Below are 27,634 nucleotides of genomic sequence, written 5' to 3' on the forward strand. Positions count from 1 at the left end.
GGTACCTTATGAAGGTAAAAAGTTTCCATGATAATCTTAGAGGCTAAAAAGCTGAGATCTGTTTGGCCTCTAGTGAGGAGACTTGGTATTGTCACAGCATGGCACCATGAGGAGAGAATGTGAGGGGACAGAACACATGGTGAGACAGGAAGCAAGGGCACAGAGACCAGCCTTACTCTTTACACAATTCTTTCTGCAGAATCAGAACTGATCCCTTCTGGGGAATGTCAGTGACCTGTGGACCGTCCCGTCTCACCTCTTTATGATGTACCACCCTGTCATATCAGCACCCTGGGGGATGATCTTCCAGCACAGGAACCTTTGGGGACAACCCACATCTCACCTGTGCAGAGGTGAAGAACAGAGTGGAGAAACCTCTCTGTGTTCAGCAGACTCTGCATGGAGGACTCCAGCGGGGGTGTAGAAGGAAGTTGATGGAAAGAATCCAAGACCACACAAATCCTTGGAACAATCCCATGCCAAACCTTGTGGAAAGGGGAAACCTGTAGTTTTCTGAGATACATGCCTATAATTTCTTTTTGCATTCTGAAAAGGTTCAAAACTAGGAAAAGCTGGGCTGAAAAGGCCGGAGTGTGGAATAGCCTCACATCCTGGCTGCTATTTGCACAGAAGCTCAACCGAGAAAACACAGCCCGTGCCTTATTATCAACAAAAGGAGAAGGCCAAGGGCGTGGCTTTTTGTTCACTAATGAGGGTTCTTTCTATAAACTCACGCAAGGAAATCTGTCTATCATCTATCTATCTATCTATCTATCTATCTATCTATCTATCTATCTATCTATCTATCTATCTATCTATCTATCATCTAATCTATCCATTTAGATTATTCATTACCTTGTCAAGAAACAGACATGAAAACAAGCAGAAACATCCCTAGTTCTAATATCACACAACATATTTTTAATTCCACTAAAAGACTAGTAGACTAACATTTTATGTAAAGTAACATATTCTATAGAACAGAAAAAGTCATTCAGTTTCCCACTGGCCATTTTAATTTGGGAGAAGTCTACAAAGGAACACATTTATCCATTAGACAGACTTTAGTATGACATCATTACTAAACGGAAGATGATTTAGTGAAAAGTCTAGACTACTTGGGGAACTGTGCATGCTACATCAAAGTTAAGGCAGAAGCTGGGAACTCACACGGGTTAAGGTCAACTACAGAGCAGGCTGTATGATAGAAGTGTGTATGGGTTACTGTTCAACTCAACTCAAGTAACCCAGCTGAACAACAGAAACTGCTGGAAGGAAGGCAAAGGCCAAACTTGACCGATAAAGCAAAGATCTTTTAAGAAGGTGTGCTGTTCAAACGGCCCGTAAGGATAACTTCTGTTCAAACTGCCAACCCTCTCCAACTTTCCTGTTTTCTTCAAGGCAAGTGTCCTGAGACGCACATGTTTTGGGGAGAGCAGCTGAAGGCAATTCACTTCTAATTGGTCTTTAACCATTTTTCACAATTTACTTAAATTTCACTGTTTTACATTGACTTACCCAAGTCATATAGTAAAACTTGCACATATAAAATCTTTTCAAAAAAGGTAAAACAAACAAGCCAGAATGGGACAAAACCAGCAAACAGAAAAAAGGAGCCTTTTATCGTTGATTTTTGTTGTTATCCTCATTATCATTATTACTTTTAGATCTGGTTGTATTGTAATGAAAGAGAAAGAAAGGGTGTGGATTTGGGTGAGTGGGGAAGTGGGGAGGACTTAGGGAAGGGGAAACTAATTATAATATATTATATGAAAAAAACTGATTTTCAATTAAATTTTCAATTTTCAAAGTAAAAAATTATTTCCAAATAAAAGTTTCTTGCTAAGGATGGTGGCTACATTAGTAATTTATGGCCTTAAATGGCTAAGGAAGGAGAATTGTAGGTTCAACACCAGCCTGAGCTACATAGCAACATTCTGTCTCAAAAACCCAAACAAAGAAATAAAACAACAGGAAAAGAAACACAGATCAGAAATATCAGTGACTAATACACGATACCCCATTAATGTCCCTGATAGAGACAGGGTTTGAGACATCTTTCCGATGGCAGATTAGCAGTCCTGAAGACACCAGGATTCCCAGCATTCAACGGCACATCTGGGGAGGCTGTTGATCCCATATTCTTATTGCAGTCAATGGAAAAGAGGGGACATGGGCACAAAAGCTACAACATGGGATGAGCAGTTTCCTACTGTATTAGCCATCTCTACGTTCTCTGATGTCCCTTCTAGTTCAGTGGTTCCCAATCTTCCTAATGCTGCATCCCTCTAACACAGTTCCTCATGTTGTGGTGACCCCCAACCATAAAATTATTTTCTTTGCTACTTCATAACTGGAACTGGAATTTTGCTACTGTTGTGACTTGTAATGTAATTATCTGTGTGTTCCAATGGTCTTAGGTGATCTCTATGAAAGGCATAGTAAACCACTAAAGGGAGTGCGACCCACAGGTTGAGAACTGCTGTTCTAATCGGTAACTACACTAAGAAGTTCGTGGATATTAGCCCATAGCCCATATGTTCTCCACAGAAAGCCAATGTGGTAACATGGTAGACAATATTACCATTCTCACTTTGTAGATGGAGCAAGGGAGCCACTGAAAAGTAACACAAGACCAGCCCAGCAACAGTGGCAAAGCTAAGAGTTAAGCTCTTGCCGTCTCACTCCAAAGGTGGCTTACTCACCATGCATGATTCCATACATATTAAGAGCATGTGCATACATGAAAAATTAAAAAATACACTTAGCTCATCTTTATACTAAAGATATTCTTTTCTTAAAAAAATAATTTATTTACTTCTACTTCATTTGCATTAGTATTGTGCCTCCATGTGCGTCTGTGTGAGGGTGTCAGATCCTGGCGTTAGAGGCAGTTGTTAGCTGCCGTGTGGGTGCTGAGAATTGAACCCAAGTCCTCTGGAAGAGCACTCAGTGCTTTTAACCGCTGAGCCATCGCTCCAGCCCCCTAAAGACATTCTTTTACAATGGTCTGGTAAATGCTTTTCTTACTGGGAAGAACTAGGACTGTCCCAGGAGTAGAGATTATGGGCTGGCTTGCAGTTAGACCCAGGTCCTTTCTGGCTATGTAAGGTGTGAGTCTTTCCCAGACTTGCTGCACAGTCTCCTTTGAATCTGTGCTCTGTCGCGTGCCATATCCAGTTACTTCTAAGGCTCCTAGAACAGCCTGCTCCATTAAGCCAGCTCACTCGATAACAGTCTGTTTTTTTTTTAAAAAGGCAACTCAAGGGTATGAATCCAGGCAATTCTCATTTAAGCCCCTTAGTTAAATAGATAATAAAGCAGAGGCAGATGCCAGCCTTGAGCTGAGCACGGCCCGTACACCCCCAGAGACCCGCCTTTTGATAAGGGAGGCTCCCAAACCCCTAGGGCACCACTGTGCTCATCTAAAATGGGGGTGGCTCATGTCCCCGCGATACCTTTCTGTGGAGGGCTTTGGGTCTCTTGGGCAGTGTCTAGTTACTCCCTGGAGTAACCACACAAAGCTCCTGTGTTGACGTCCCTCCCTCTGCCCTCCTCCCACCCTTCTCATTGACTCAAGGCTCTTTACCTCAGCAATGGGAGACCAGTGGTTTCCATAGCTCTCAACCCTGGAGGGACGGCCCCTTCCAGCCATTACACTGTTCAAATGGAGGGAGGCTTGGATAGTTTAGTAGTGTCCAGGGATGGCTGAAATGGCTCGCCCCTCCTTGTTTGGGGTGGCTGAATTCTCCCTAGTTTTCCCAGGGACCAGGCTTGGAGCTCCCTGGCTCTTCATAAGCTCGTGGCTTTTCACATGCTTGTCCTTATTCCTCAAGCATTCAAGAAAGTGAAGCATCTCAAATAGGAGGTTGTGCCAGGCTTGGCTGGAGTTGAATGGCCCTTATGGAAACCCTTCAGCATACCCTTGCACACCTGTGTGCACATGCACTTGTGCTGATTAAACATCAGCATGGGTACTTCTGCAACTGGATATGCTGAAGAGAAGGGGAACGGCTACAGCTGGATTTGAAACAGCTCTATTTATGGATACTATTCTCCTTAAAGGTCTAAAATTCCCCCAGGCCCTTGAAATCTATCTGGAAAATGACAGAGTAAAAACTGACGTTTAGCCTGACCAAATGGCAGTTAGTTCTCTTCCAGGTCTAAGCTGGTATCCCCATCCCTGTACTGCCTGGGAGTTTTGAACACCAGCCCACTTTCTTGTTGTGTCCCAGCTCTCAGCAGGCTCCAAACAGCAGGGCCTGCCTCTAGGAGGTATGAGAGGAAAGGTCATCTCAGGTCTGACACGGCCAAAGGGGTCAGACCACTGAGAGGTCATGACCTCCCTCATCCATCCAGCAGGCTGACATTCCCTTTTCTTCCTTTTGAAATGATTGCTTTTTAACATGGAGTCTTTTCTTAGGGTTCTCACTATAATTCTTGGTAAATGAAAATAAAACTTAAAAAAATGAAAAACCAAATAAACTTTGAAAATGGGACGACATCTGAAATCTTTTAAAGTTGAACTGGATAAAACAACCGCTGAGGAGGGCGGTTCCAGCTGAGCAGGTGAGGCAAGGGACAGCCGGAGTCCTCTCTCCAAGCCTGCTTAGGATGGACAGGAGAGTGGAAATTGTTTAAAACGAGAATCATGCAAGCAGATTTCTCGAACACATATCAGTAGCTATTCATCTATCCACCCAAGCATCCATCCCCCAATACAAACATATACACACATATCTACATCCATCCACCCAAATACAAATGTGTACACACATATATCAATATCTACCCACCCAAATACAAATATAATATCCACATCCATTCTCCCAATACAATGCGTGCACACACACATCCATATCCACCCACCCAAATACAAATGTGTATGCATACATATCCACATACATCCCCAAATACATTCACTCAGATATTATACCCATATGTTAACCTACCCGCATAGACAAGTATAATTTTGTTTGAATTAATATCTAGCTGTGTGCACTCACTGCTCTTTCAATGCCCTTTCTTTGGCCACCATCTGCTGCAGAGTTCTGTTCTCACAATCCGTTACATCTTGCTAGGGATTCTGACTACCATGTAGTCCACTTCAGTGGACCCATAAGTTAAAGAAGCCCACAGCACAGTCAGGGGGCAGAATTCTTGTGGATTTTAATGTCTTACTCCCCTCCCCAGACCTTTTGCAGTTGCATTGTTCCAACTTCAAAAGCACTGTTTAAGAGTGACTCATCTTTAGAGACCTTTGAAAGCATTCAATTAGGTTTGTCACTGAAGACAGGTTTTGTTTATTTATATTTCATCAGTATGTGAAAACATTTAATTAAATATTGCAATTTAGTAACAAGTACAACTGACAGAAGTGGGCTTTAAAGACATGCATAATATGACTTTCCAGAAGGACACAGCTCCACCACAAACAGCAGCCCCGTGCAGACACATGGATGTGGTTTGAGAAAAGGGGGGGGGAGATAGAGTCTTGGCTTCTATTATATTTTATAAGGGATTAAAGAACGTTAGTCATTCTCGTGATGGGGTCATGTGGAGGCTGGTTAAGAATGTGAGAAATATATGTATACACACATAAAGTCATGTACGTATTTATAATACATATATATTTCTGAGGTTCTGCGTTATACTACCCAGGAGCGCTATCTGTGTCGTCAGTCTCATGGCTAATGATTTAGGATGGTTTTAAAGTTCCTATATATAAAGTTGTAATCTGGGCTGTCAGGTTTCAGGCCTTGCACGGCCACTTTTCTCCTTCATTGTCAAGTCCTGGAGCCACACGTGTGGCAGGAGACCCTGTATACGTGTGGTGGCAATGGCATCATGTTCGTATGAGCAAATAAGGCTGCCCTAATGAAGTTCAAGCCAGAAACACAAATGTCCAGGTCACTAGGGGCTCAGAGTATAACTAGATAACCCCAAAGGCTGGCCTTCTAGAAGGTCTTCTGCAACCTCTCCCTCTGGCTCTGCTATACACCAATCCCCTATCACCGAACCTTGTTCATTCCCCCTCAATCTCTAAGACCGTTATTGGTACTCAATTGAGGTCTGGAGACAAGCTCCCTCGGGAGTAGGGATGATAAGCTGTCTTTTTTTTCTCTGCTGGTCTAGCATAGTGCCTGACTCAAAGAAGACAGACATCTCTCGAATAAACGAATGTGGAAGGCAGAGGGACTAGCGGGGAAAGTTTTGAATCAGGCCAAACATGCCAGAAAGCAACAGTACTGATTTTCTTGGGCAGATGATGAATTGTCCCTGCAGGAAATTTCAAACAAAGAGCTCCAGCCTGGTTCTGAGCAACTGCAGGGTACCAGGGGAGGTGGAGCAACTCCCAAAAATGTTACTGCAGAAGAGCAAATTCAGATGACGGAGAAATTCTGTTTGTCTGTGCAACATGAAAAACTAAACTACATTTCCCTTAAGTATATACATATATCTGACAAAAGCGTTTTAAAAAGCAGAGGGAATGATAAATATGGATCTTGAAGAACTGGTTAGCTCTGGAGAGGGTGAGGGTGGGGAGGTGGGTGGTAAGCAAAGGAACAGGATAAAAGGGGCAGTGAGTACTTCTATTTAATTATGTTTTCTAGGATGATTTTATATATACATACACACAAACACTATGTAATATGCATATTATATACAATATATATCACGTAAGCATTTGTATGGCCCAACTATCATCTTTCAAAGTACAACGAAAACCAGTCTGCCTACCTTCTAAGCCTCCAGCAGATTCAGCTTTTAAAACAGCTGATTAAAGGAGTGAGCAGCAGCTGAAATCTGTTATTATCAGGCAGGTCTGGGATGCTGAGAGACAAGGGAAGACTGGTCTATTCAGATGAGAACATGGAATAGTTGCAATGGCTGCCCAGAATTCTTGTCTCAGTTTTGAGGCTCTTACCATATGGAAGGGAAGGACAACCAGTAGCAATATTTTGCAGAACTGCATATTTGAAAAAATATTTTTGGTGTGTATGTGTGTATGTATGTGTGTGTGCATGTGTGTGTGCGTGGTGTGTTCTCTCATGTGTGCACACCAAAAGCCAGAGGTCGTTGATACTGGGTGTCTGCTATCATGCTCCACTTTAGATTCTGAGATAGGGCCGTTCACTGAACTTGTATTGGCTACATTTGGTACATGGAGAGCCTCAAGGATCAGCATAGCTCCACCCCTGGAGTCCCAGGCACATGGTACTTTAATATGGGGATCCAAATACCAGGTCTTCAGGCTCACACGACAAGTACTTCAGCAAATGAGCCATTGGGCCGGTCCTTACATTTTAGAGATAACTCCTTCTAGCAGGAAACAGTCAAATTGCCAGAGAGGCTCAGAAAGCAAATTTCCTATCCCATGTAGGCAGATGGATTGGTACCCTGACTTCCATCATGCTTCAGGAAATATCCAGGTCAGAGCAAAACAGAGAATTCTAGATTATCACAAAAACAGTGAAGTAGCCTAAGCTATTTCTAAACCCTGCCTCCAAGATGCCTCTGAGGAGTCTCTCCAGAGCGGCTCTACTGAAGCCATAACCGTGCCAAGCCAGTTATCCAGATCTTATGCGGCTGAATTAGGGAAGCTGTGAGAAACCCACAGACCACGTGAGACAGCGTCATGCATACAATGTCACATATTAGTTGTTACATTGTGAAATCGCCCAAAGGCGCTGCAAAGTGACCCTGATCCATGTCACATGATCACCTGTCATGCTGGCACCACGGCAAAGTCAGGTCTCTTTCACATCATGTCGACTTGGCCCCTTTCCCAGTCATAGAAACTTTCTGTAAGTGGGAAAATGCCCACACACCTGCTGACCCCAGAGCTCATGGCCACCAACTCTGACATCCCCACAAGCAGCTGACACAAGGGCTCCCAGTGGCAATCCCAGCCAAGAATTCATACTGGTGATTCTCACAGTGAGCCTTCCTAAGAGGTCGCTGGTTTTTATTATGCCGAGTTAATTCAATTGAATTAAAAACTAGCTGTTTCCACTCTATTAAGTCCCCTTTCAAACTGGGTGGACATTCCTGGTGGCTCTGAAGAGCACCAAATGGTTTGTGGCCTCTCAGAGCTGACTTGGAGATGCTCCCTCCCTCTGGTTATTTCACCAGCTGTAGTCAGGTGTAGGGAACTGGGGGGAGGCTGCACCTTCTTCATGAACACTATGACAATTCTGTTGGTTTCACTTTGTGCACTACTGTAGGGGGCCGAGGCCCGCAAGGACCTCACCACAACCCGCCCACGAATGAAGCATAGTTGGTAGTTTTGCACTGCAGCTTGCTCACTTCTGAGGGTGGGGTGGGTGAGGCAGGATGTGTATAAAAATGAACAGTAAAGATAACACTGGATGGATGTAAACCTGTGGATGGGGCTTGCCTACATGCGTTTCTCTGGCTTGAAAAGAGCTTGTCGTTGCTGGATTGCAGAGACAAGATGCTCTCAGTGCAGCTGACTTGAACTGCAGGCCATGGTAGGTAGAGTGGTGGAAGTCAGTGAAAACCTTTGTATGAAAGTAAACATGGAGAAGACTGAGATTCAGCACATGGGAAGGGCGCACAAGGATCTTAACACTGTAATAAAGAATTAGAGCCTCGAGCAAACAGTCAACTTTGTCTCTCTGGGAGGAAACCTCAGTTCAAAGGAGGGATCTATTTCAGACATCAGGAGGTGGATAGGGACAGCGAGGGCTGCATTCCAGGCACTAGGAAAGGTTTGGTCAGCAAGAGACACAACAGCAACAACAAAATTACAAGTACATGAGACACTTGTCTTGAGCTGCCTTCTTTACAACTCCAAAACCTGGACAATGAAACTCTCCTCAGAACAGCGGCTGAATGTGTGTGAGGTGGCATGTCTCAGGAGGATTCTAGGTGTCACACGAAGAGATAGACTGTGCAATGATGACATTAAGAAACATCTCCATGTACAGAAGGAAGTAAACTACAGGATATGGCAAGAGCGCTTGAGATACTTTGGCCATGTCACAAGAATGAATGATGGCAGATACCCGAACATAGCACTGCTTTGAGAGCGCAGGGGATAAGGTGAAAAGGAAGGACCAAAAAACACTGGATAGACAGCATATAAAAAGACTGTGGGACCTTAGGTGTGACAATAACACAAGCATCTAGGACTGGCCAGGGTAGAAATAACTGGAGAACCCCCATAAACGGGCTGCCCACACATGCTTAAGCATTGCCAGGCATAGATGATGGTGATGATAATCTCAGAGAAGCAGTTCAGAACCAGTGTTCCAGGCCAGCGAGTCAGAGGGTAGAAAAGAGAAAAGTTTGGAGGTTCCTTCCACAGATGGCTCCTTCCCTGACTTGCTCCAAGGGTGATGGGAAGTAGGTCTTGTATCTTACCTGTTGCTTTCATTGGTTAACTAATAAAGAAAACTGTTTGGCCTGATAGGACAGAAAATTAGGTAGGCGTAGTAGACAGAACAGAATGCTGGGAGAAAGAAGCCAAGTCAGGCAGTGGCCATGATTTTCCCACTGGACACAGATGCAGGTTAAGATCTTCCCTGGTAAGCCACCAGCTCGTGGTGCTACACAGAATATTAGAAATGGGTTAGATCAATATGTAAGAGTTAGCCAATAAGAGGCTAGAACTAATGGGCCAAGCAGTGTTTATAAGAATACAGTTTCCGTGTAATTATTTCGGGTAAAGCTAGGCATGCAGGCGGCAGGACACCAGGCTGCTCCCCACTACACAAGGGGGTCCCACAGCGGTGCCCTATGGCCACTGTCTTTGATGGGTCCTGAACCATGTTTGACTCCATATCCTGTTCTTCCCTATTCTCCATTACAGGCTATGCACAAGGGAGTGTGGTGGGGCTTGATGGGTCTGACATAATAGAGAAGCCAGGATCCCTTCACCAGGAAGACAGCCCGAAGGCTTTCTGGGGTTGTGGCCATAAAGAGTTGTGGAAGCACCTTCTCCTTCATTCTGAACCTCAGCCTGCACCCAAACGTTTGCTGGTTTCAACAGTGCTCTGAAATTCCCCCCAGGAGATAAGGCTGTACTTATTGCAGAAATGGCAATGAACCATTGTGGGAGGGAAGACTGGGGGGCTGGACAGTGCCCTGTGTAGCTGGGAGGTGCCCTGGGATACTGTTCTTATCTGGGTTTCACTGAATGTGTACTTGTCATAGAGTAATGCAAGTCCAGTAGTTACATAACCCTGCGCTGCAGCTAACTGTTCTTTTGTAGAAAGGATGAAATCAGATGTTCAAAACGAGACATATTTAAAAGCCTTTCACAGGCTGTCTGGCCCTTCGGCCTCACGTTCTCATGGCCACTTAGAAGACGGCTTTGAAACTTTCTTTCCCATTGTGTTTCTTGACTCCAGAGTCACTGGGCTGACTGACAGAAGGCTCTGTGAGCACGGGGTGGAGTGTGGGCTGGGAGGGGTATTAGTGCTTCCCACACTGTATTTGGGGCAAGGAAAGGTGGTTAATAACCTGGAACCATCTTCTCATCTATTTGAGAGAAGGGGAAGAATGGATGGGAAGCCGGTTGGCTTAAAGTTTCTTTCAACCCTTTTGTTTCTTTTAAGAACAGAAGCGCAAATGGAGTTTATTTTTCTTCCAGTAGCAGACAGATCAAATGTGCCCAGGCCTCTGCCCTCCCCCCAGCATGCACACAAATCACTCTCTGCCCCTCCCGGCCCCCTGCACCTGCTGTTGTAAATCTCCATTGACCTGAGCCAGCATCGCTATGCTTGAAATTTAAGCTTCTACTAAACGAGGCTCCTTATCTATTGCTTTTCTGTGCTTTATTCTGGAGGCAGTGTGGACTCATGTGTGGGTTGGTCAACCCTGATTCAGAGATGGGATGTGGGCCAGAAAGGCTGCTAATGGGCCTGGGGCAAGAAAGAGAAGGGTAAAAATAGCGCCCTGCTTCTATCCTTTTTTGTGATGCAGGAGTGCCATGGCTGAGGGCAGAGGAATCCAGCAAGCCTTTGGGCAAGAGCCTGACTCCAAAGTCCAAAAGTCCAGGTTCCAAGCATATTCTGATCTTGCTCCAAGAGGAGCTGGGATGTAGAAGGGGCAGGACACAGAAACTCCAGAATGCAGTAGAAGGAGGACCCCCTGCACTGGAGGGTGGATGCAGTCTTCTAGAAGCATCTTACCTGGTCCAAACCCATGCTGACTTAGGTGCCTACACAGCTTCCCACCACTTCTTTCACCCCCTAGTAGAGAACCCAAGGATGAATAGCAATGCCTAGAATGTGTCTTTAACTCTGTCAGCAAAAGTAAGTGATTGCAAAGACTCAGGGTGTCTTTCTTTCAGTTGCTTCTGAGCAGGGTCTTCTCGAGACAGCGTTTCTTTGTAGATTTGGTGCCTGTCCTGGAACTAGCTCTTGTAGAACTGGTTGGCCTCAAACTCACAGAGATCTGTTTACCTCTGCCTCCCGAGTGCTGGGATTAAAGGCGTGTACCACCACCACTGCCCGGCTAGAGCAGGGTCATTTTAAAACCAGCAGCTGCTTTCAGAATTCCTCTCTGTCCCTGCTGTCATGGAGAGTGACTGAGTGAAGGCATGGGGCTCAGATCTCCTGCCTTTGCAAGAGGGGCATCCAAACCAGGAATCAGAGCTAGCTCTGTATTCTGCAGGCTGAGAAGGGCTGCAGGGGCCCAGAGGAGAGGACTGAGTTTGTTTAGAATAAAGACATCATGATGATTAGAATTCCTTTTGGGCCTCCATTATGGAGGGAAAAACAATCAGCCCTGACGGGCCATTGATATCACTTGAATTCTCTTCACACACCAGCGCACAACTGCCTTCATTTCTGCAGACTCCATGCCTCCTTCTCAGGGAAACACCATTTCCAGAGCTGGGGACCAGGCTTAATGACACCCATGTGTCCCTTGCTCCTCTTCTCAGGTCACAAGGGTTCCATTGTGCACTCACAAAACTAGACATGGTGCCTTCTGAAAGCCGGGTATCCAGGATGCCCCCAATAAAATGATCATGAGCCTGAATATAAAACAGGCTGCCTGGGTGCGTGCACACATGTGTGTGCACAGCTGTGCACAAACAAGCAAACAAACAAACCTGAAACCACCCTCCTTAGAGTGGATGGCTTTGGGGACCCACTTTTCCAAAAGCCTCCTGTAGGTGGTGAAAGGGGCTGATGAAGGTAGCATATCAGATATTTATAATACAATTCATAAGAGCAGCAAAATTAGTTATGGAGTAGCAGTGAAAAAATTTACCAGGTGGGGGGAGTCACCACAACATGGGAACTGTACTGAAGGGTCGCAGCTAGGAAGGGTGAGAACCACTGCTCTAGAACGTCATTGTCCAATAGGACTTTCCGCAGCCACGCTGCCACTGTGGCTAAGGATTCTGTGGCTAGTGTGCACAGCAGTAACAGGGTATGGCAGGGAGGACCAAGGCTTATTTTAATGACTGATGCATTAGGATGTCCCAGCACAGTGTCTGCTGAGCACATGGACGTGCTCGGCTCACAGCTGTATGGAATAGGACTGCTTGTCTGGAATTAAGGGAGGCTGTCACCTGAGGACTCAGGGACACCATTTTGAAAGTCAACTGTCAGAAACGTTTCATTAAGCATATAATTTAAGCATTTAGTGAATGCCTAAATTAAATGTTCAATTTTGAAAGCAACATGTCAATCTCATCCTTTTAAAAAATACTTGAGATTTCATACATTATTGCACCACTTTGTGCCCTTCCCATCTGCCCTTCAAACTTCTCCCATGTCTGCTCAAAGTTGCTTTCTGCTTGGCTGGTGGGGAGGAGGAGGATCTGGGGCAGGCTCATTCCTGGGTATTCGAGTTGACCTCTCCAGATGCACACCCGTGGATGCCACAAACCACTTACACAGCCTTCCCACACCCCACACACCCTGCTGCCCTCTGGCAGAAGTCACAGTGGCAACTTCATTCTTTACTCTTCAGTGTACACTCAGGGTTTCCATAGCTCTAGTGAAGGCAGTAGCACAGGGTGCTCCAGGAGATGCTGTTTCCATCTCTAAAAGCTGCCGAGCCACAGCTCTGCTGGACCACCCCGGGAGTTAGCTGGGCCTCAGAGGTATGGCCTTCTCCTCTCTGCCTGCACTTCTGTACGGTGTTTGCTAACCTGAGTCCTGCCCCCTGCCTACAGCTCCCTGCCTCAGGGTGGAGAATGCCACCGTGTGACTTCAGTGTCAGGCTGGCGCTCGACTCTCACCCTCTGGGCTCTTCTTCCACACCCACAGGCTACACACCCAACTTGTGGGCACCCACTGCTCTCCTCGTTCAGCTCCTGGGCACTGCCTGCTGCAGCCGTGTCCGGAGCATCGCTGTCCCCCTCCACTTCCTTTCCTGCAGTTCTGGTGGACTCCTGCCCTGAAGGCTTGACACAGTTGTTAGTTGTAAGTTGATCCCTTCTTTTCAGTACTATTTATGGAGTACAAACTGTTCTAGGCACTGAAGGCACAGTTTCTGCACTCCTGTGGACTGGTGGGGACAGGGAAGAGACATATCGGTAAACAAGTAAATCATAACATGTCACGGGAAGCTTGTGTCTAGGAGTAGAGCTAGAAGACAGTGCAGGGAAGGCCTCCACTGTGTCCTGGAAGAAGAGGAATGTTGGCAGGGATCTTTGTTGAAGTTAGTAGCCACACACTGCAGATACCCAACAAAAAGGCTGCTAGGCAGACAGGCAGCATGGGTAAAGGTAAGATGGGGTTCGGCGGTTCCAGGGGAACAACAGCCTGAGGGGCTGGCTGAGAGGGACAGAGGCAGCGAGGGCCGGGTGAAAGGTAAGAGCAGAGCCTTCAAGGAGGAGAACGCCACAGTCTTGCTGCCTGTGCAGTGAGCGAAAGGCCCTGGAATGTGTGGGCTGGAAAGCAGTCGTTCACCCAGACTGAGTGCTGAATAGCTCTGAATTTCACATATTTCTGGCATCTCTCAGTCTTCTGGTCCCTTCCTGACAGTAGAAACACAGTGAGACACAGGGAAGCAAAAGCCCTGCTCATCCAAAACCCTAGAGGGAAGCTGGCACATTTCCATGACTGTATTGTCACCTCCTCTACTGAGCCTTGATTCTGCCAGGAATCTGAACAGAGAGCAGAAGTCAGGCTCCAGAAAGCACCAGAGAGGGGAGGGCCTTGAACCTACCTCCACCTCCCCATTCCCGAGATCAATGGCTGATTTCCACTCTGAGAATTCAAAGTTGGTCAAGTCTCTGGGAAGGACGAGTTCTTATTACTTCAGGAGGAATTAAGGATTAAGCTGCTGGTTAAATTTCAGGATGGTATACCCCACGCAAATATTTACTCAGCCCTTGCCCTGGGGCATGGTTCTGGGAAAAACAGAACCAAACAAAAGCTAACCAACACTGCTGCCTGCGAGGACTCTCTTTGCAGCCCCCAGGTGCCTAGGCAGGCTCCACAGACTCACAGGTGCTGTTCTGAACTCCCCAAAGGGTCATTCATTGACCCCTCAGAACTGTCGCAGGCAGCAGAGCTGCCTTCCTCCTCCTCCTCACACAAATGAAACTCAGAGAAGCCAGTGACTCTCCTAAGGTCACACAGCCATTAATGGCAGAACCATTAGTTAAGGTAGGCAGTCTAGACCCAAAGCCCAGACTCTCAAATGGTATAGGTAGTCAGTGAGCACGTGAGGGTTATGATAAAGCTCAGGATAAACATGGTGAACAGTTCAAACTTACACAAGTAGCCAGAGAAGACCCATCTAAGCTGTGGCAAGCCTAAATGGCATGCTATGTGGAAAGTTATATGTTTTTATGAGCTCCAAGCACATACTGATGGGGGCTAATCTGTGGGATGCTAACCAGCGCAGGTCTCTGTGGCCTGCAGCCAGGCACAGTGTAGGCTAGATTGCAGCAGGGGTAGGCGGCTCATCCCGGCACTTAGCTTCCTTACGGTACAGGTGGGACCAAGCAGATATCACTTTATCAGCTTGACTCTTCTGTTCAACTCTCTTTACTCATAGTTCAGGTGACAGTGACTTAAATTAGCAAGATTCCGCTGTAAGAAATAGAGCTCCCCTTTTAGACCTCACCGTAGGCACCGCCGGGCAGTCACAGGTGGCTGACAACACCCCCCATTCCCTTCTCTCTGGCACGTGCCAGATTTCATGATTCCCTGAGTGAGGTGGGACCACAGGAATGCATAGTAAATGGAGGCCTCTAGAAGCCTTGTACCTACCTCTGTGACCATGGAGGCTTGGAGGCATGGGTTGTCTGGCCAGAGGCCCACAGACCTGAGGGGACACAGCCCAGAGAAGACACTAATCATCATTGCTGTGTATTGCAATCAAGTCCCTACATCCAAAGGTTCTACATCCATGGATTCAACAAATTATGGAAAGGAAGTTTTCTAGAAAACACTGCATCCATACTGAACATGTATAATGTGTAGGCTGTTCTTACTCCCTAAAAGTATAGTGTACCAACCGTCTGCACAGCATTTACATTATCTTGGGTATTAAAAATAATCTAGAGATGACTTAAAATGTACAGGCAACTGGCTGTGTGTAGGCTGTCTGCAAGCAGTGCATCGGTTTATATAAGACAGTTAATTGGGCATTTGAGAGTTTGGATCTTGAGGCTTCTGAGATTCTATGGCTGTTTGTTATTCATTTCCCCTAACTGATACAAATCTCAGCTCTCCAACTTCTAGGTTAAAAAAAGAAAACATATAAAGACTCTATAGAGTCAAATAGAGGAAAATGACAGCTTTAATGTCACTGGACAGTCACCTTAGGTGAGAAACAGGTATTCTCTCCAATTTATAGACATGGAAACTGAGGTCAGAGAGGGCAGGAGACTTGAAGTCAGAAAGCTAACAAGGGGAGGAGTTTCTGGACTTTGTGGTTATATGATGGTGTCTGTAAGAAGCCTAGACATCTATATTACTCTATGGACCAAACAGGAGTCCCAGGACAGTTCTGGTGATGAAGGTCCTAGTCATCCAAAGTCGCAATTCTAATACTGTATGGTTAGAGTTTCCAGCTAGGACAGGGATGGGGCAGGATTCAGGAGTCTACTCAAAGGCATGGAAGGAAGAAAGAAAAATGGGCACAGAAAGGGAGGCTGGGAAAGCAGCAAGGAAGAATGGCCAAATAAGGAGGCGCCAATGGTGAGCTTCCCTTCATGTCCAGATCTGCGCACATTCGGTAAGAATACACCATATGTCTCACCCTGGCACACACGGCCATTGAGGCATGCTGCCATTGGCGGATGGCATCAAAGCCACCCCAGAAGCCAAAAAAGAGGACACTCCACCCCCTGTAATAGCAGCCCCCGGCCCAGCTGGCCCAGAAATTCAAACTCGAGCAGGCAGTGCACATTCCAACCCAAGTCACTGGGCAGAGAGTGAGTGGCAGTGGGGTTAGTGTGGTGTGGAATGAAGCTTAAGGCTATTCAGCTGATCAGCCCAGTAGTGGACTCCAGAATGGCTCCTGTTCATCCTCCTTACACTCAGCCCCATTCCCTGAATCCTAAGCTTCAGAGATAGAGCCCACCTACTTGCAGATAAAGAAATGGGTGGTTCTCGGCTAGAGAGCTGGCTAGCTGGCAAAGTGCTTGCCATGTAGCATGGGAAGCTGAGTTCACATGCTCAGCACCTATATGAAAAACAGTGTACACCTGTAATCCTGGTACTTGGAAGGTGGAGCCAGGAGGATTCAGCCAGTCTTGTATCATTGAGCTTTGGGTTTAGTAAAAGACCTTGTCCCCAAAACCAATGTGGGGAAGAGTAAAGGAAGACGCCTAACACCAAGCTCTGGCCTCCACATGAATCTGCTCCCCCAGCATGCCAGAGATAGGTGGCTTTCTGGAGTGGCAGTCTCAGGGCAGGGGCTACAAGGCCCCTATCTTGGTCCATGGAATCTTGACAGGGAAGCCAAGCCCTGTGAGCCAGCAGTTCAATGATCAGTGTAGACACAGGGAAGCTTCAAGTCGATCTGAAGATGACCTGGAAGGGCTCCCGTGACCCAGGGTTCCTAACTACAGCTAGAAAGAGATGTGCAGCTGGAACGGCCCGAAACAGGAAGCACTGCTCTACAGTTCCGATCTCAGAAGGGACGCCCAGAGTCCCTAAGTGGAGGCTTAGGCAGGATGTGGTCAGTGCTGTGGCACCAGGAAGAGGGACTTCCTAGAGGAGTAAAGAGCAGACGTGGGCTGAGAAGACAGGGGCAGAAGGGCAATGCAGTCATGGGAAGAGTCCACGGTTCTCTGCAGGCAGGCTCTCTTGAAAGGAGTGGTCAAGACCAGGCTCTAGGCTCCTGTTCCTGGAAATGCTCTTTTCCTTGCTAATCCAGCTCAGATGTCGCTTTCCTCATGAAGTCTTCTCCCGTCTCTCAGGCTCCAGACGAGAGCAGGCTTGGTGCTCAGCTCCCCTCTCAAAGCACACAAGGAATACTACAAATCTGGAGCTCTCCTTTAGAGGAAGAAGCAGCCTCACTCTGCTCGCTATGGGTTGGGCATGGCATCCGAGTGTCAAAGGGTCATGTGGTGGAGGTTTGGTTTCCAGGGTGCCAATGGTGGTAGGCGGTGGAACCTTTAAGTGGTGGGGTTTTAGTGGGTAATGAGGGCACTGGGGTCACTGCCTTCTGAAGGGATAAATACCAATGCGTGGAGTGAGCTGGTTACTTATGGCCAAGGTGTCTCAAGAAACAGCATACGCAAGGCTTCCAATCTTGCTTTGTGACTGCTGCTGTATGCTTGTGACTGTAACCATATCTGCTACGAAGCTCTCGTCAGATCTAAGCAGAGCGGGGCTGTAAGTTGATGGAGGAAGGTCATTGGTTAATTATAATAAACCAACTGCTTGGCCTCATAGCTTAGAACATAGATGGGAGGAGTAAACAGAATAGAATTCTGGGCGGAAGAGGAAGTGAGGTCAGACTCTGCTCTGCTCCCGGAGAGACCTGACAGCTCTGCTGGAGCAGAGACGCCATGCTCAGCTCTCCTAGGCAGATGCACGCAATGAAGCTCCTCCGCATAGGCTAGAATCTTCCCGGTAAGCGCACCTTGGGGTGCTTACACATATTACTAGAAATGGGCTAGTCCAGGTGCGAGAGTTAGCCTAGAAGAGGCTAGATAGAAATGGGTCAAGCAGTTAAATGAATACAGTTTGTGTGTTGTTATTCCGGGCATAAGCTAGCCAAGCGGCCGGGGTGTTGGGGACGCAGCCCCGCCGCTCATATTTCAACAGTAAGTGCTGACATTAGAACTGTGAGCTAAGAAAATTCCTTTCTTTGTCCATTATCCAGCATCCAGTGTTTTGTGACAGCAAAGGAAAATCGGCTAATGCGCCCTTCCCAATACAGTTTCAGAAAAGCGTTCTCTGGCGGAATTAAGATGTATTAATTGAGTCTCCACCACGTGCCAGATACAGTTTCTTAGGGTGAAAACTATGAACAAGATAATATTCTTCCGTAGTGAAGACAGAATTACCTAGAGGTAACTGCTAGAGCCACACTTCAGGCTGGGAGAACAGAGGCATGGGAGACTGAGAACAGGGCTCAAAACAAGGGGGTAGGGGACCAGTCTCGGAACTGTGTTAGCTATGCTGAGTATATGGAAATGAGAATACTTTTCACTGAGCGGGACTTGTCGATACCACCAAGCTTTACAGACAGCTAAGGAAATGACCCATTTCATAAAGCCACAATGCAAGAGAAGACGGAGGAAGAAAAGCAGAAGGAAATCTGGCATTATCTAAATATACTAAGGAAATCTTTTAAAGTGGTACAAACAATTAAAAGATGTGTGAGTTTTTCAGTGAGTCAGTATGTGTGGCTGATGCAGGAGGCTAGCCTACATGGATAAATCTATGGCTTTTAACAGAGGAGAGGATTCAGGAATTCTCCTAAGTTTGAAATAAAAATGCTGAGGTAATCTATATCTGCCTAAGTTTGTGAATGCGGTGATCTCAGAGCTGCTGCAATGGTGGACACCTGAGAGCCTGTAAATCTGTCAGCCACCCCAACCCTGGCCTCTGAAGGGACTGTTAAATGTAGAAAGCATACCTGTGCCCACAGGAGGACATATCTCCTGGTCCCAAGTACCCCATAGGATCACCATGCAGCGGAGAGAGCTGCAGGGCCAGCTTCAGTTGTGAGCCTAGATCCTGGTTCTTCAGCCTGACAGTCAGGCTGCAAAAAAGTAGCCTCAGGGAACTGCAGCTCCAGGGCCAGGCAAGTGTTTGTGAAAATGTTAGTGAGCAAGTTAAAGGCTCGTCTAGGCAGACTTGCAATTTGGATTAGAAAGACAGTTGACAAACTTTTAATAAAATATCCGATGGCACAGGGCGGTGGTGGCTCACGCCTTTAATCCCAGCACTCGGGAGGCAGAGCCAGGTGGATCTCTGTGAGTTGGAGGCCAGCCTGGTCTACTAGAGCTAGTTCCAGGACAGGCTCCAAGGCTACAGAGAAACCCTGTCTCGGAAAAAAAAATCCAATGGCTATAGTTCTAGTTATTGTTGTTTATGGGAGACCTTAGTCCCTCCATGAGATTATTAAGAGGAGTAATAATTCTAAATCCCCCAGGCAGCTCACGAAAGCTGCTAACCAAAATGTTGTCGCTAAGAAGGCAAGCAATTAACGTGTCCATACTATACAACTTCAAAAAATAAATAAAGAAGGAGGATTATTCTATCAGTCACTACAAAACGCTTTAAATCATGCATCTTTCCTGGAAGCAACTTAAATGCCCCGTGACTGAAGAATGGATAAAGAAGATTTACACAACGGAGTACTACACAGCAGAAAAAAAAAAATAAAGACATCTTGAATTTTGCAGGCAAATGGATGGAGCTAGAAAATATCATTTTGAGTGAGGTAACTCAGACCCAGAAAGACAATTATCACATGTACTCATTCATAAGTGGTTTTTAAACATAAAGCAAAGAAAACTAGCCTACAAATCACAATCCCAGAGAACCTAGACAACAATGAGGACCCTAAGAGAGACATACATAGATCTAATCTACACGGGACTGTATTTTTGTCGAAGTTGGTCTCCAACAGATCATAGCCAATTGTATGGCTCAATCCATTCTGCACAGCTTCAATGGAGGCCGCTTTTACAGTTGAGAGTGCTATTTATGAAGACAAGAAACTGTCTCCCTTCCAGTTCTGGAGCCTGGAAGCTGAAGCTCAGCAGGACAGCATCTGGAATGGCCGTCTTGCGATGCTCCTGCAGAAAGAACTAACTGCCCCCAGGTCCCTTCATGAGGACCTTAATCCTAGTTCATGACAGAGAAGGCCTCACGGCCCACGATGTTCCCTCTCTGAGGCCCCAGCTCTCTATACTAAGATGTACGGGCAACAGCCTCAGTGTGGAGGGGCACAGTCAGTCTGCCCACAGCAGTGTGGGAAACAAAGCTCCAGGCCTGCGGTGCAGTGCAGCGGAGCCGTGTGACCCACATCTTCTTCCTTGTTCTCCTCCCAACCCCCAGTGCATCCAAAATAGAACAATGTGGGAGGCGGCACTTAGACACATGGGATCCTTTTATTTTTAGCTCACTGAGAACATTTCATTTATCAAACAAACTAATGAGATGAAAGCCTAGCACCCCAAAATGTCCAAATGTCAATGGCACAGCAGATAAGCCCTTAGTCATGGACAAGGATAATAAGCATTAGAAATATTCCCTGTGGGCCTTATTGAATGACAGATAATACATGTAATTTTGATCCCATCTGTCTTATTTAGTTGTGATTAATACAGTTATAGCATTACAGCGTAACACTAAGGTCAATGCAGAACAAGAGTGAGAATTCTTTGATTTCTTTGTTCCTACAAATAACATATTACTTTAAAAAATCTTCATATTGTAGCAACATTACACAGACCTATAGCAACAGAAAGGGGCACTGGGACTGTGACACGGGTCTGCGGCTGGGGAAGGGGCACTGGGAATGTTATAGCTTTCCTAATATAATAAGACCACAAATGTTCAGTTCCTTCTTGTGTCCAGAAACCTGGGACTTGAGAACAGCACCCTGACCAGTAGGGCTAAGCATCAGCGGGGGAGACCCCAGGACAAAAGTAATCATAGCTGTACTGTTCTAGCTTTTTAAAACTGCATTTTAAACCTCATTTTTATTTTATTTTTTGATTTTTTTTTGAGACAAGGACTCACTATTTAGCTAAAGGCTGGCCTAAAACTCATGAACTTACTGTCTTTGCTTCCCAAGAAATGAGATTATTGAGAGTCCCATATGCCTCGCTTGGGGTGATTCTTTTACTGACCTCAAATTAAAGAATGTAATTGTTGTTGGGGCTGTTGTTTGCTTTAGTCTGTTCCCCATCCTTTCAGTTTTGAAAGCACTCATGAAAATTGCGACTCCCCTTCTCTTTCTGAAGAAAACTGAACGTGAGATTTGTATGGCAAACCTCAGGGGGGTTCTTAGGCTTCTATTTTTATACCAGCTGATTTTAAAGGCACACCATAACCTTTTAAAACTGCTGTCTTGCTCTTATAGTTTGAGGAGAAAATAAAAGCTTGGAGCCTTAGAATGATTCATAATGGTGCTAAAATGAAATAAGCTACCAATAAAAAAGGATAAAATAAGATGCTTGATTCAAAAGCACAGAAAAATGTCCTATGTAGATGGCCAGAGTCTGTGGGAGGGTGCCCAAGGCTGGTGTGATGGTTCGTCAGTTATGTTACCTCCTTTGTGTAAAGCCATCTTTTGATGTGTTCAGTTAAAATTCATTATTCCTTCCTGAACAAAGACAAGTATTATAATTTACATCGGTCTTCTAAAATTGGAGGTAGGGATGATTTTACTATGACAATGGCTGTGATTAAGTCCATGAACAATCACTAAAGGTTTTAATCTCTCCATCCAAAAGCATCATTCGCATTTCTGTAGTTTTCCATAATACAGCTATAGCTTTTAGGTTCCAGAAAATTTTATAAGGCAAAAGAAGTAGGCCCTCACCTTTTAGACACTGGTTTTTCAGCACTCAAGTCTGTCTGAAGAGACAGTGAGTGTTATTAATCACCATTTGGAATCCAGGGACTACTTCTCTTTGACTTGTAGGTATTTATGGTAGGAGCACTGGAACAGACTGGTACACATCAGAAGAAAGGGGTAATGATCTTGTGAATGGAGTTGGCTGGCCCTGTGACACTCAGCAGGTTAGCACACACTGCTGTCTTCTGACTCTGGCTTGCTGCAGCGTCCACCCCAGTCATTGCTCCCAGAGTGCGCTTATCCTTGCCACCCTAGGGTTCCAGCTGGCAGAGCTGCGCTGGCCCCTGCACTGTTCCTGCAGGCTTTCTTCTCCCTAATTGCATGTATTTGATCACTCAGCTAGAAAAACATCTTGGCAAATCACGCTACAGTAATCATTTCCCTCTTCAGCTCGCCATTGAGAAAACCATCTGCTGTACTGAACCCGAGGTTCAGTCACGGATGGCCATTCAGAGAAGCTTCCATTCTGGAGAAGTTGCCAGACGAAGCCGCTGACTTTTCACACTCATGACTGAGATTGAGCCTTGGCCTTCATACGCCCGTGGCACACGGAATTGAAGTTTATCACTCTCCGACTCAGCCTATAAGTCAGGTACAATCTCAACAGAAAGCACAAAGCGCTGTGTGTATGTGTGTGTGTGTGTGTGTGTGTGTGTGTGTGTGTGTGTGTGTGTGCAATAGAAACAATCCTAATGTCTGTAGGTGAGCATGGGGCTAAGAATGGTCAAGAGAAACTTGACCATGAGCGGGCTCACTGAGCCTATGTTGTAATTAAGACAGTGTGGGGCTGACAAAGAGATGCACAAAGGCAGACACAGTCTTATCAGTTCCAGGCATATATGGAAACAATACGTGGCTGAGATGGCACCGGAATTCCATGGGAAAGTGTGAGGTATGTAATAACTGGTATTTACAAAACCAATACAAAATTTTACCTACCCTCATATTACAAAGTATATGAGGGGAATAAAGCTGTATTAAGACAAAAAAATGTGAAAAACATCCAACTCTTTGAAAGTTTTTAACAAAGAAAGATACCATAAATAATACTAACAGACTAGCCTTAACCTCCTATATGACACTGTAACAAAAGAGCCAGCAAGAGATTAGCTAGCAGTGAAGAAATCAGTGAGAAGATCAATAGGAAAATGTCAGACATCTAAGGTGAAAACTCGGCACAGAACACAAACACAGAGACCAGAGAAGGGCTCCTGTGAACAACACATGCAGAAAGGTGTTGGGGACTGCAGACCCTCAGACTCTGGATTTTCTATGGCCCCTTGCCTGCGGATTAAACAGCTTGTTTTCCTGTGCTTGCAGCTGCTCTGGGCACGAGATCTCATGAGTTCCTGATGGCAGGGGAGTGGTTTCTGGTGGGCTTGCTGCTGAAAAATCCCAAGAGCTGAGGTGTGACAATTAGTCAAGGAGAGCCCTATATAAGTTGCTCTGGAACACAATAAAGGGGGCATTCTTGTTTCAAGGATGACCCGTGTGTCTGTCTCTGTCTTTCCCTCTTCCCCTCTCTCCCCACTCTGTGTTTCAATCTCCAGCCCCTTGCCCAACTCGCGAACCGTCCCGTGGGAGACAGGCGGGGTGGTACAGGAAGGGACTTTGAATCCCGGAAATAAGAAGGATGCATATTTAGAAATCAGATTTGCCATCACCCCCGCCCCCGCCCAGAGACACAGCAGGTAAGATGGTGCAGCCTCAAGAACAAAACATGAGACGAGTCGGGTGGGTTTGCCAGGAACCTAGCAAGAGTTTCCTAAACTACCATGGCCTCCATCCTATGTCTCCTGGTACATGGCTTTATATTAGCAGTTACTGGGTTCCAGTACTTCCACTAAGGCCTGTCAACCTTCCAAGACTCAGGCATCAGCGATGCAGCCGTGTGCCATAGAAGACACAGTGTTTTGAATCCGAGGGCCTGGGTGCACTAGCTGCGGGGCTCTGCATAGCTCTGTGAACTCTGAATCTCAGTTTCCACAACGACAGAGAGGACCACAGGGCCTATGAGCCAGCGAGAGTGCTGGGAAGGTACAGACCTGCCCAAATCAAGTTCAGCTCCTAGTGACGGCTTGCAAAGTCGCCCAACTGTAACGGATGGTTCTGGCATGAAGGATGTGTGGAAGCTCAAAGTCCTCACTCCCCGTGAGAAGTGTGAACCTCGGAGGATGTGACACCAATGTAAGGAACAGGCAGAGCCTCTCTTTCCCCTGCCAGAGTGGAGTGTCGGGGGGGTAGACAGACTGCATGGAAACCAATGGGTGGGCCGAGTCTTTTTCTGTATCTGTTTCTAGGGCTGTAATGTATATTCGCTCTCTCCCACATCCTGCTTTCTATCTTCCTCTCCCTCCACAGGCACTTTAAATACTGACTAGAATAAGTAGGACTTTAAGAGGCAGACTAAAAGGCCTCTGGCCTCATCAGACTGAGTTACTGTTCTGAGCATGAAGGTTGCTGGAGAAGAAAAATAGTATGAGCAGTCAGAAGATGGGTCCCCTTCTCTCTGTGGGGCTCAGGATACGTTCTTAAAGGACAATAAAACAGCCCTAGAACACGTGTTTCCTACTCACACACTTCCATGTTCATCCTGCAATGTGGGATCTTTTCCAGTACACAGTGGGTTCAGAGCTCAGGGCTGGTTCAGCGGCCTCTTTGTGGGCACTCTCTACTCATTTGGTTCTGAGCCGTGTTTCCAGCTGCAGCTGTCTCTGAAAGCAACTACTCCCCTTTGATGTCGGAGTCAGCACTTTCAACTTTGACTCGGCCAACAGGTGTTCCCTCACCACCTCTCCTCTATACCAGCTGTCTTCTCTCCAGGTTCCCAGCAGGCAGCAAAGAGACAGAGCCTGTGGCCAGAGACATTCACAACTGGAGTCTGTGGTGCACACCCTGAGGTCGCCTCTTTCTCCACTTCATGGAATATGCATAGCTACTGGGAGAACCATAGCATGGCGAGACAGGAATGCTCCACAAAAATAACGACAGTCTATATGTTTCTCTTTGGGTTCACCTTCTTATTTAGCTTCTCTAGGACAACGAATTATAGGCTCAATGTCCTTTATTTATGGCTAGAAACCAAATATGAGTGAGTACATCCCATGTTCCTCTTTTTGGGTCTGGCTTACCTCACTCAGGATAGTTTTTTCTATTTCTGTCCACTTGCATGCAAAATTCAAGAAGTCATTGTTTTTTACTGCTGAGTAGTACTCTAATATGTATATATTCCATACTTTCTTCATCCATTTTAGGTGAACCCAAAGAAAAACATAGGCATCCTCCTGAATATTAACTTTCATCAGGCAATGAAAGAAGACAGAGACAGAGACCCACATTGGAGCAACAGACAGAAATCTCAAGGTCCAAATCAGGAGCAGAAGGAGAGAGAGCACGAGCAAGGAACTCAGGACCGCGAGGGGTGCACCCACACACTGAGACAATGGGGATGTTCTATCGGGAACTCACCAAGGCCAGCTGGCCTGGATCTGAAAAAGCATGGGATAAAACCGGATTCGCTGAACAGAGCGGACAAGGAGGACTACTGAGACCTCAAGAACAATGGCAATGGGTTTTTGATCCTACTGCACGTACTGGCTTTGTGGGAGCCTAGGCAGTTTGGATGCTCACCTTACAAGACCTGGATGGAGGTGGGTGGTCCTTGGACTTCCCACAGGGCAGGGAACCCTGATTGCTCTTTGGGCTGACGAGGGAGGGGGACTTGATGGGGGAGGAGGAGGGAAATGGGAAGCGGTGGCGGGGAGGAGGCAGAAATCTTTAATAAATAAATAAATAAATAATAAAAAATTAAAAAAAATAACGACAGTCAGTCTCACTTATTCTTTGACAGAGGAAAGGGTCATCGCTATACCAACAGGACGTTGGGATGGGCCAAGCAGTTTTGCCCCTTGGTTCGAAAACAAAGAGAGCTTAGGGACACATTGCCTCTAGGCACAGAGTCCGGTGCAGGGAACAGAAACCTGGCGTGGCAGTGTGTATGTCGACTGTGCGTGTAGAGCTGCTACGGGGCTGCTCTGGGCAGAGAGCATGGGCAGTTGCACCAGGAAACAGGTCTGGATACCCACCAGAACTGCAGATATTAGTAACAGAAGTCGTGGTCGATGCTGCTGCCCACAGTTTAAACCTGGGGACGAAAGGTTACCCTGAGGGTGGCAGCAACATGGCAGGATAATATTTTTTTTTTAATTGTTTTATTCTAAAAAAAAAATCACTTTTTATGTGTATTGCTTGCATGTGCATGTCTGTGTACCATGTGTGTGCAGTGACTGCAGAGGCCAGAGGGCAATCGACCTAGGACTATAGTTACAGACAGTTATGATCCACTATTTAGTGCTGGGCATCAAAACCAGGCCTTCAGAAGGAACAGCCAGTGCTCTTAACCACCGAGCCATTTCTCTAGCCCAAGCAGGAAAATATTTTAAAATACAAACAGAGAACAGAGTAACATTTCTTCTGACCTTAAACCCCATCTCCTCTGTTAGGATGAAATGTTCAATTGGGTCCTGAGAAAACAGGGAGGTTAGGAGAGTTTAGAGACCTGACCAGAGCCAGGTCCCTGGATGATGGGTTGTGTGGCACTGGGCGCTGTCCAGGGAAGGGGAAAGCTGTCAGCAAATCTGCACCTCTAAAAAGGGAGTAGTGCTCCCTACTCATCTACACAGAAACGCTAGGCGTGTGTGTGTGTGTGTGTGTGTGTGTGTGTGCATGTGTGTGCCCCTCAGACGTACGCAGTCTGCTCCCTACTCATCCACACAGAAACGCTAGGCATGTGTGTGCGTGTGTGTGCCCCTCAGACATACGCAGGCATACAGAATAAAGGGGCTCTTTGCTTGCTTCACCTTGAGTGGGACCCCTGAAAACCAACAGCTGAGAAGAAGTGTTTGTGTCATGTGACAGACCATATTACAGAGTGGTCAGTGCTGCCTGTGGCCCAGAATGGCTAGTAGCACCTGGAACTGAGTCTGAGGACTCTGAGCTCCTCTTGATTAAGGGCCAAAGAGCCTAATGGGGTTTAAAAAATAACACAGAGAGAGAGAGAGAGAATGAGCGTGTGCAAATAATAACCAAGTCTGCCTGTCAGGACTCTGGGGTTTGAGAGTGGAGGAAGGCAGAACAATAGATGAATTCCTTGAGAAACAAAGAGCATTTGCAAACGAAATGCATAGCTTCTTCAGTTCCTTGACTCAGAACATATTTGTGTGTGTGTGTGTGTGCATGCACATAAAACTAAGAAAGGTAGAACGGTGGTTTGTAAGTGGCATTTGAACTGTGGTTTGAATATGAAATGTCTCCTGACTTGTGAAGGCTTGGTCTTCAAGGCTTCAGAGGTGTGGCCTCGGGAGGTCACTGGAACATGAGGGCTCTAACTCAACAGTGGGCCAGTACATAGAATTCATGGATGGACAGTGCACCGCTGAGGAGAGAGGTCATTGGGGTGTACCTCTATGGGTATAACCGGGCCCAGTCCCACCCTCTCCTCCTCCGCCTCTTTGTTAGTATCAAGCAAGCAGCTTTCCTTTGCCATGCCCGTCTGCCACAACATTGTGCCCAACCACAGGCCCAAGCTGATGGGGCCCAGTGAACACATGAGCCTAAACCAATCTCCCCTTTATAG

The 27,634-nt window shown here is 46.3% G+C and overlaps 1 protein-coding gene and 1 long non-coding RNA gene across 4 annotated transcripts in view; one reads left to right on the forward strand and one right to left on the reverse strand.

Annotated features, from left to right (window-relative positions):
• The window catches only part of Scfd2 (sec1 family domain containing 2), a 314,706-nt gene that overhangs the window by 36,086 nt on the left and 250,986 nt on the right, over positions 1–27,634 (reverse strand). The window lies entirely within an intron of this gene.
• LOC126506351 (uncharacterized) lies at positions 21,688–25,701 on the forward strand. Of its 3 annotated transcripts, none has more exons than XR_007593200.1 (5): positions 21,688–22,591; positions 22,827–22,891; positions 23,320–23,406; positions 23,550–24,186; positions 24,823–25,701. It is a non-coding gene; the product is annotated as an uncharacterized lncRNA (long non-coding RNA). The 3 variants fall into 3 exon arrangements; XR_007593199.1 differs by having other exon boundaries at positions 23,550–23,690; positions 23,995–25,701; XR_007593198.1 differs by having other exon boundaries at positions 23,550–25,701.

This window comes from Alexandromys fortis, unplaced genomic scaffold (assembly GCF_014885135.2).
Source record: "Alexandromys fortis isolate MF-2015 unplaced genomic scaffold, M_Fortis_MF-2015_v1.1 scaffold_0, whole genome shotgun sequence".
Classification (NCBI taxonomy): Eukaryota; Metazoa; Chordata; class Mammalia; order Rodentia; family Cricetidae; genus Alexandromys; species Alexandromys fortis.